This window comes from Scomber japonicus, chromosome 13 (assembly GCF_027409825.1).
Source record: "Scomber japonicus isolate fScoJap1 chromosome 13, fScoJap1.pri, whole genome shotgun sequence".
NCBI classification, from domain to species: Eukaryota; Metazoa; Chordata; class Actinopteri; order Scombriformes; family Scombridae; genus Scomber; species Scomber japonicus.
This window is the reverse complement of record NC_070590.1, coordinates 1,100,325-1,107,824: the sequence shown is the minus strand read 5'-3', so window position 1 is coordinate 1,107,824 and position 7,500 is coordinate 1,100,325.

Sequence of the window (7,500 nt, the reverse complement as noted above, 5' to 3'; positions counted from 1 at the left end):
CTCAAACAGACTCAGACTCTCAAACAGACTCTCACACAGACTCACAGACCCTCAGCTTTGACCATCTCTAGATAATTTGCAGGATTAATGAGATCCTCCATCTTTTTTAATGGAGTATGTTTCCTGGCATTGTCTAGCAGTCGTCCCAGTTCACGCATTTTTTCACAGATGCACTGTTGACTTGATGCACATTTATTGAGCAAGTGCTGCCCATATTCAATGATGACATGGTCATTCTTAATTATTTCAGTGACAGGATCCAGATTCATGGAACTGATAACTGACCAGACTCTCCCACAGACTCTAATACAGACTCAGAGTCTGTGGGAGTGTGAGTCTGTGACAGAGTCTAACACAGACACAGTCTCACAGACTCAAGACTCTCCCACAGACTCTCTCACAGACTCAGACTCTCTCACAGACTCAGACTCTCTCACAGACTCAGACTCTCACACAGACTCAGTCTCTCAGTCTCTCACACAGACTCAGTCTCTCAGTCTCTCACACAGACTCAGTCTCTCAGTCTCTCACACAGACTCAGTCTCTCAGTCTCTCACACAGACTCAGTCTCTCAGTCTCTCACACAGACTCAGTCTCTCAGTCTCTCACACAGACTCAGTCTCTCAGTCTCTCACACAGACTCAGTCTCTCAGTCTCTCACACAGACTCAGTCTCTCAGTCTCTCACACAGACTCAGTCTCTCAGTCTCTCACACAGACTCAGTCTCTCAGTCTCTCACACAGACTCAGTCTCTCAGTCTCTCACACAGACTCAGTCTCTCAGTCTCTCACACAGACTCAGTCTCTCAGTCTCTCACACAGACTCTCAGTCTCTCACACAGACTCAGTCTCTCAGTCTCTCACACAGACTCAGTCTCTCAGTCTCTCACACAGACTCAGTCTCTCAGTCTCTCACACAGACTCAGTCTCTCAGTCTCTCACACAGACTCAGTCTCTCAGTCTCTCACACAGACTCAGTCTCTCAGTCTCTCACACAGACTCTCAGTCTCTCACACAGACTCTCAGACAGACTCTCAGTCAGACTCTCAGTCTCTCACACAGACTCTCAGTCTCTCACACAGACTCTCAGACAGACTCTCAGTCTCTCACACAGACTCTCAGTCTCTCACACAGACTCTGTCTCACAGTCTCTCACACAGACTCACAGACTCTCACACAGACTCAGTCTCTCACACAGACTCAGTCTCTCACACAGACTCAGTCTCTCACACAGACTCAGTCTCTCACACAGACTCTCAAACAGACTCTCATAAAAACTCTTTTGAGCTTTTAAAGAAATACCTGCCAGATTGGCTTCATGAAATTCCATTTTAAGTTTAACATTCAACTTAAAGAAACACACACACGTTTTGCTGAAAAATCTACAAAAACATCAAACAGTGTTTAACAGTGAGGTGACAACCTACTCAATAGCCAAGAAGAAGGAGCAGCTGACAAAAGCTCAGAAGAGAAGGATCATCAACTGAACATATAATAAAGGAGAACTTCTACGAGGCTGGAACTGGGTGGATTTTAACTAAACTATTTAGGGTGCATTTTCCTTTTTAATGCTGTAATTCTATTGTACACATAGAATTTCACATTCTGCCAGTTTCGCTTACGGAGACTTTCAGCTTCAGCTCTTAAACATTTCTCACAATCGGTCTTTGTTGGTACTGTAGTAGAACGAATGAACTGAATCATTTGTCTCTCTACTGCCCTGATTTCTGATGCTTGCCAGGGTCTTCGTTTCTGTGGAGCTCTACCTGCAATGAAGGAAACACAAATAAAAGGTTTTAGTAACAGTTTAAGGGAGAGGCTACAGTTTCAAGTTCTGTGTCAGTACAAGTGAAATTATGAGGCTGATCAGAAGCATCTGTTCTCAGTGATTTGATCACAGTGTTCAGCACTCAGTCCATCGGTTTACAGCTGACATAAATCTACATTCACACACCACTGGTGTTCAGGGTTTGACATAACCCATGGCCCGCTGGCCCGGGGCCAGTAAAAGTACATGCAGGGCATGTCGATTGGTCAGTCACTGGCCCGGACAGGCGAGCTCATCATGGTCATGCCTCTTACCACATTATCTGTTGAGAGAGGCTTCAGTGCCATGCAATGCATCAAAACAGTCCGTGAGTGCAGACTTTGGGACAGGGTGTCAGACTCTCACAGATTCTCTCACAGACTCAGACACTCACAAAGACTCAGAATCTCTCACACAGACTCTCACAAAGACTCAGACTCTCTCACACAGACTCAGACTCAGACAGACTCTCTCACAGACCCTCACACAGACTCACACGCGCTCACACACTCTCTCCAGTCTCTCATAGACTGTTATGTTGGACATCGGATGACATTCTTGGCCAGAGGGAAGATAGATACTCTACTTTATCTGAAAGACCTCATCATATCCTACTGTCCTACCAGAGCAGGCTCCCAGAATGCAGGTCTGTTAGTGACTCCCAGTATCTTTAAAACAAACTGGAAGGTAGAGCCTTCAGTTACCAGGCTTCTTTGCTTTGGAACCAGCTCTCTCTACACTGTTATAGGTTTACACTGCTGACGTGCAGTCAGGTTAGGCAGGGTGTCAGGAAAAATTTAATTATTAATTTAATATAAGGTCTGATTATTTTTTGATTTCAGATAACTACTACAGCTTAAGAGTTGTCTGTGCAAACCACTGCGCAAAACCAGTTTGTTGTGACTTTTTTGCGTGATAAACTGTTGTATTACTTTGGTAAATGTACTCGGTTAGAGTCCATCAGTACTTGGGGCCACCTGACTGAGGGGTGAAAGATGGTAGTAGTCTGTTTTCATTCATCTCCTGTCTCCAACTCATCTAATATTACTACAATAATAGTAATAATAATAATAGTAATAATAATAATAATAATAATAATAATAATAACGAAAAAAAATCACCTTTGGAGGAATGTGCCACGGGACTCATTGCTCCATGCTCTGCTGATGGCTCTTTGTGTGTCTTGCACATTGGGGAGTTTTCACTGCCCACACCTGCAACAGTTTCCTCTGCTGATGGTTCTATGAAATAAATAAATACATTCAATACATTTCATTTATAACTAATCTAAATATTCTATAGCTAATAACTGAGTTAATATCATCACCATAGTGTAGTGGTAGGAGAGACCAATTCACCTGTATATTGTGTTGGCCATAATATACCTAGAACAAGTTACTGCTTATCATTTAAAAAAGTTGAAATATTTCCTTGTAGTCTATGACTCATCAATAATTAAAACTTGTGTAAATACATTGTAGTTCATAAAAATAGTAATTTAAAAAAGTCTGCGGTATTGCAATAAAACCTGGAACCGTGATACTTTGTTTGGTACAGTATCGTGGGTACTCATTTTGATATTGTGACAACTCTAAATAAAATAATCAGTGGAACATGGTTATTTTACTGCTTATGCTGATGGTCAACATGAACATTTAGCATTTACCAGACTGAGATTTTGTCAGGACATATTTCATAGTGAACAGTAAGACATTTAGAATAAGAATATGAAAATGTTCTTGCATGAAGGTCAATGATTTCAACAACCTGGCTGCTCAGCTACTGGTTATGTTGCATATACTGGTAGCCTTAATTATGCTTCAACACATGGGAAGTAAGGCTGCTGAAGGCTTTAAATAGACTGAAAGAACTAGTACACTGTATACTACACTAGTATGAAACGTCCGTACCCATATAGGAAATGTACATTAAAAACCACCTTACTCTTTATTTTTTCTTCATGAAATTACTGATACATACCATCAGCAGCAAATGAATGATATCCATCCTGTCTGCATCCATCTTCCTCATCACTGCCCATAACGTTTTCTGCAGTAGACATGACAAGCTTATACACACGGTCAGACAAAAAGAAAAGTTGATACATTAAATACAGTGAAAATCAAATATACCATTTACAACAAGTAATGATTGTCCTTAAGGATCTCTAAACTTAAACACATGCCAATAGACCAGACTTCAGAGGAAAAGAAATCTCCAAATTGTACTGTAATATTTCAGACTAATAAGTCAACCTGTGTTTGCTGTCACACTCCTTCAATTCAACAAGCTTAATGGGGACATCGTTACACACCATGTTATCTTCCTTTAACGGGACAAAGCATGTCTGGATCATATTTAACACTAATAGTTACACACAAAGTGCATTGTGGGGACATCGTTACACACCATGTTATCATCCTTTATGGGGACAAAGCATGTCTGGATCATATTTAACACTAATAGTTACACACAAAGTGCATTGTGGGGACGCCGTAAATGTGCCAGGTTACAGTGATCCTTGGGCCAAGGGAAAATTTCCAGAAAGGTTCACATCCATCTTAAAATTGCCTTTATCTTTTGCCTCATTGAGGCATTCAATTCAACTGTTAGGAGACCTGATTGACAGTACATTACCCTCACAATGAGCCCATTTGCTTTAGTTAGTTACTAAATCTAAACTTAGAGAGGCTGTAGGAGTAAACATCAAGTGATGAAGGTGAATGTACCTGTTGAGATGGGTCCTGTGGACATAGAGCTTCTTCCATCTGTTTCTCAGACATGACTGCAGGATGGGAGCTCTTTGAAGGATGAGTATCCATGGTACACAATGTCATCTGCAATCATTTGTAAAGAATAGACACAATGTAATCTGCAATGATTTTTAAAGAATAGACAATGTAAGGATGAAGACCTTTAGGTCAAAGTAATGTCATCACTCAATAATAATTCAAGTAATGATTGTCCTTAAGGATCTCTAAACTTAAACACATGCCAATAGACCAGACTTCAGAGGAAAAGAAATCTCCAAATTGTACTGTAATATTTCAGACTAATAAGTCAACCTGTGTTTGCTGTCACACGCCTTCAATACAACATGCTTAATGGGGACATCGTTACACACCATGTTATTTTCCTTTAACGGGACAAAGCATGTCTGGATCATATTTAACACTAATAGTTACACACAAAGTGCATTGTGGGGACATCGTTACACACCATGTTATCATCCTTTATGGGGACAAAGCATGTCTGGATCATATTTAACACTAATAGTTACACACAAAGTGCATTGTGGGGACGCCGTAAATGTGCCAGGTTACAGTGATCCTTGGGCCAAGGGAAAATTTCCAGAAAGGTTCACATCCATCTTAAAATTGCCTTTATCTTTTGCCTCATTGAGGCATTCAATTCAACTGTTAGGAGACCTGATTGACAGTACATTACCCTCACAATGAGCCCATTTGCTTTAGTTAGTTACTAAATCTAAACTTAGAGAAGCTGTAGGAGTAAACATCAAGTGATGAAGGTGAATGTACCTGTTGAGATGGGTCCTGTGGACATAGAGCTTCTTCCATCTGTTTCTCAGACATGACTGCAGGATGGGAGCTCTTTGAAGGATGAGTATCCATGGTACACAATGTCATCTGCAATCATTTGTAAAGAATAGACACAATGTAATCTGCAATGATTTTTAAAGAATAGACAATGTAAGGATGAAGACCTTTAGGTCAAAGTAATGTCATCACTCCATAATAATTCAAGTAATGATTGTCCTTAAGGATCTCTAAACTTAAACACATGACAATAGACCAGACTTCAGAGGAAAAGAAATCTCCAAATTGTACTGTAATATTTCAGAAATAACTCTTCTCATGCACTTGCCTCTTCACTTAACACATTGCTTACTTTTCGTTTTCTTATAGGATATATTCTTGTACAAAATCATCGGGGTCTCATTTCGACTGGCATTACTTATATGTCCACCATATATGCAATATTAAGATAATAAGCTACATGATCACAAAGCCGAGGTGCTGTACATTTGCTGCTTATGTTAAGCAATAAATGAAGAAAAGCAATGAGAAGTGTTTGGACCTTGTTTTCTAAGAGCCAGCCTGACGCGCATCAATTAATTGCACCTGCACACACACACCTGCAGTAAGTTTCAATGTAGCTACACTTACATTCATAGATTTGAAAACATAAGCAATGAGCATAAACGCGCCAATTAAAAACACTGGGAAACTACTACAATGTCAGGCGGGACCCAAACTGAAATATTTTAAAAGGACGGGCCGTGCAGAGTAAGAGATGTAATGTTAAACTAGCTAGCATGTCAAAAGCTTAACCACATGCGCTAACGTTACCGGGCAGCCTCGCATCTCAATAACACTAATTAAATATGTAACGCTGTTACATGTCACATCAACTTCATACTCTGTATATGGCTTCAACATTATGTGTACTGACTTATATTATCAATCATTCCTGGTACCCAAAAACTTCACAACTGCTATCTGACTTGAGCACAGTTGCTAATTAATGCTATAGATGCTACATCTATAACTTTACTTAGCTAATAGCCTTCAAACTAAATGACAATAGTTTGAATAAATAAATAAATACACTGCTATATTTCAATGAAATGTTTAATACTTACTGAAAACGGCGATGGCCACACTTGTAGACTTGGCTGCCAGGTGAGAGGATCCTCATGTCTGTGCTTTCGGCGGTAATCAAGCTCCAGTCCGCGTGTAGAGACTACTTCCTCTTCGATTTCACATTAAAACTCCACCAGCGGAAGTTACGATTTCAGGCAATTTAATGGGGAGAAATACCTTCGTTACATATTTTATAACTGTCCTTTGATATACTCAGTGGGCAATTTCTTTTTTAACAAGGGGGGTGCAGCTTGTCAACCACCAATCGTGGTCAGTCGCTCATAAAAACGCTTTGCCTAACTCTTTCTGGTCTTGCTGCTCTTGAAATGCCTCCTCTCTCTCCTCCACCTTGTTGCCCTGCTGCTGCTATCTGACTTTGTTAATTCTCTACAAAAGTAATGACATGAACTTCCAACAAACAGCTTATTTTCTACAACACTTGTCTGAACCATACCAGTGGATTTTGTGCCCACATGCTGAATTGAACTCAACTCAAAGATGAACTTAAAACTGTGTGTGCTCTCTGACTGATCCTATGTAACTGCTCTCTCTCCTCCTCCTTCACCTCTTCCTCCTGACCCTACTCTCTGACTTTGTCCATTCTATACAAAAGTAATGGTATGAACTTAAAGCTTTGTTTCCCAGTAAATAGTGCTGCTAGTGGATTGTATAAAATTATTTGTTTACTAAAGTTTTCCTCTAGATATGTTTAAGATGTAGGCCTATATTAAATAGGCTAGGCCCACTCTAATTTGAAATCTATGTCTGATATGATTTTTCCACATAAATAAATAAATCCATTGTTAAAAACCTTAAAATCACACCCACACCTTCAACCCCATTAAAAATAATTTTAATTTCATAATCTAATGATTTCATTTCACAAGTGTGTACACAAGACCTCTGCTCCTTCACTGTAAAGTCCATTCTCAGTGTATGTTCTCACATCACAGTTATGTACGCTGAATACTGGACAAATCTGGCTTCCAAACTATTTGTGATATCACAAATCTTGCACACACTGTAGACC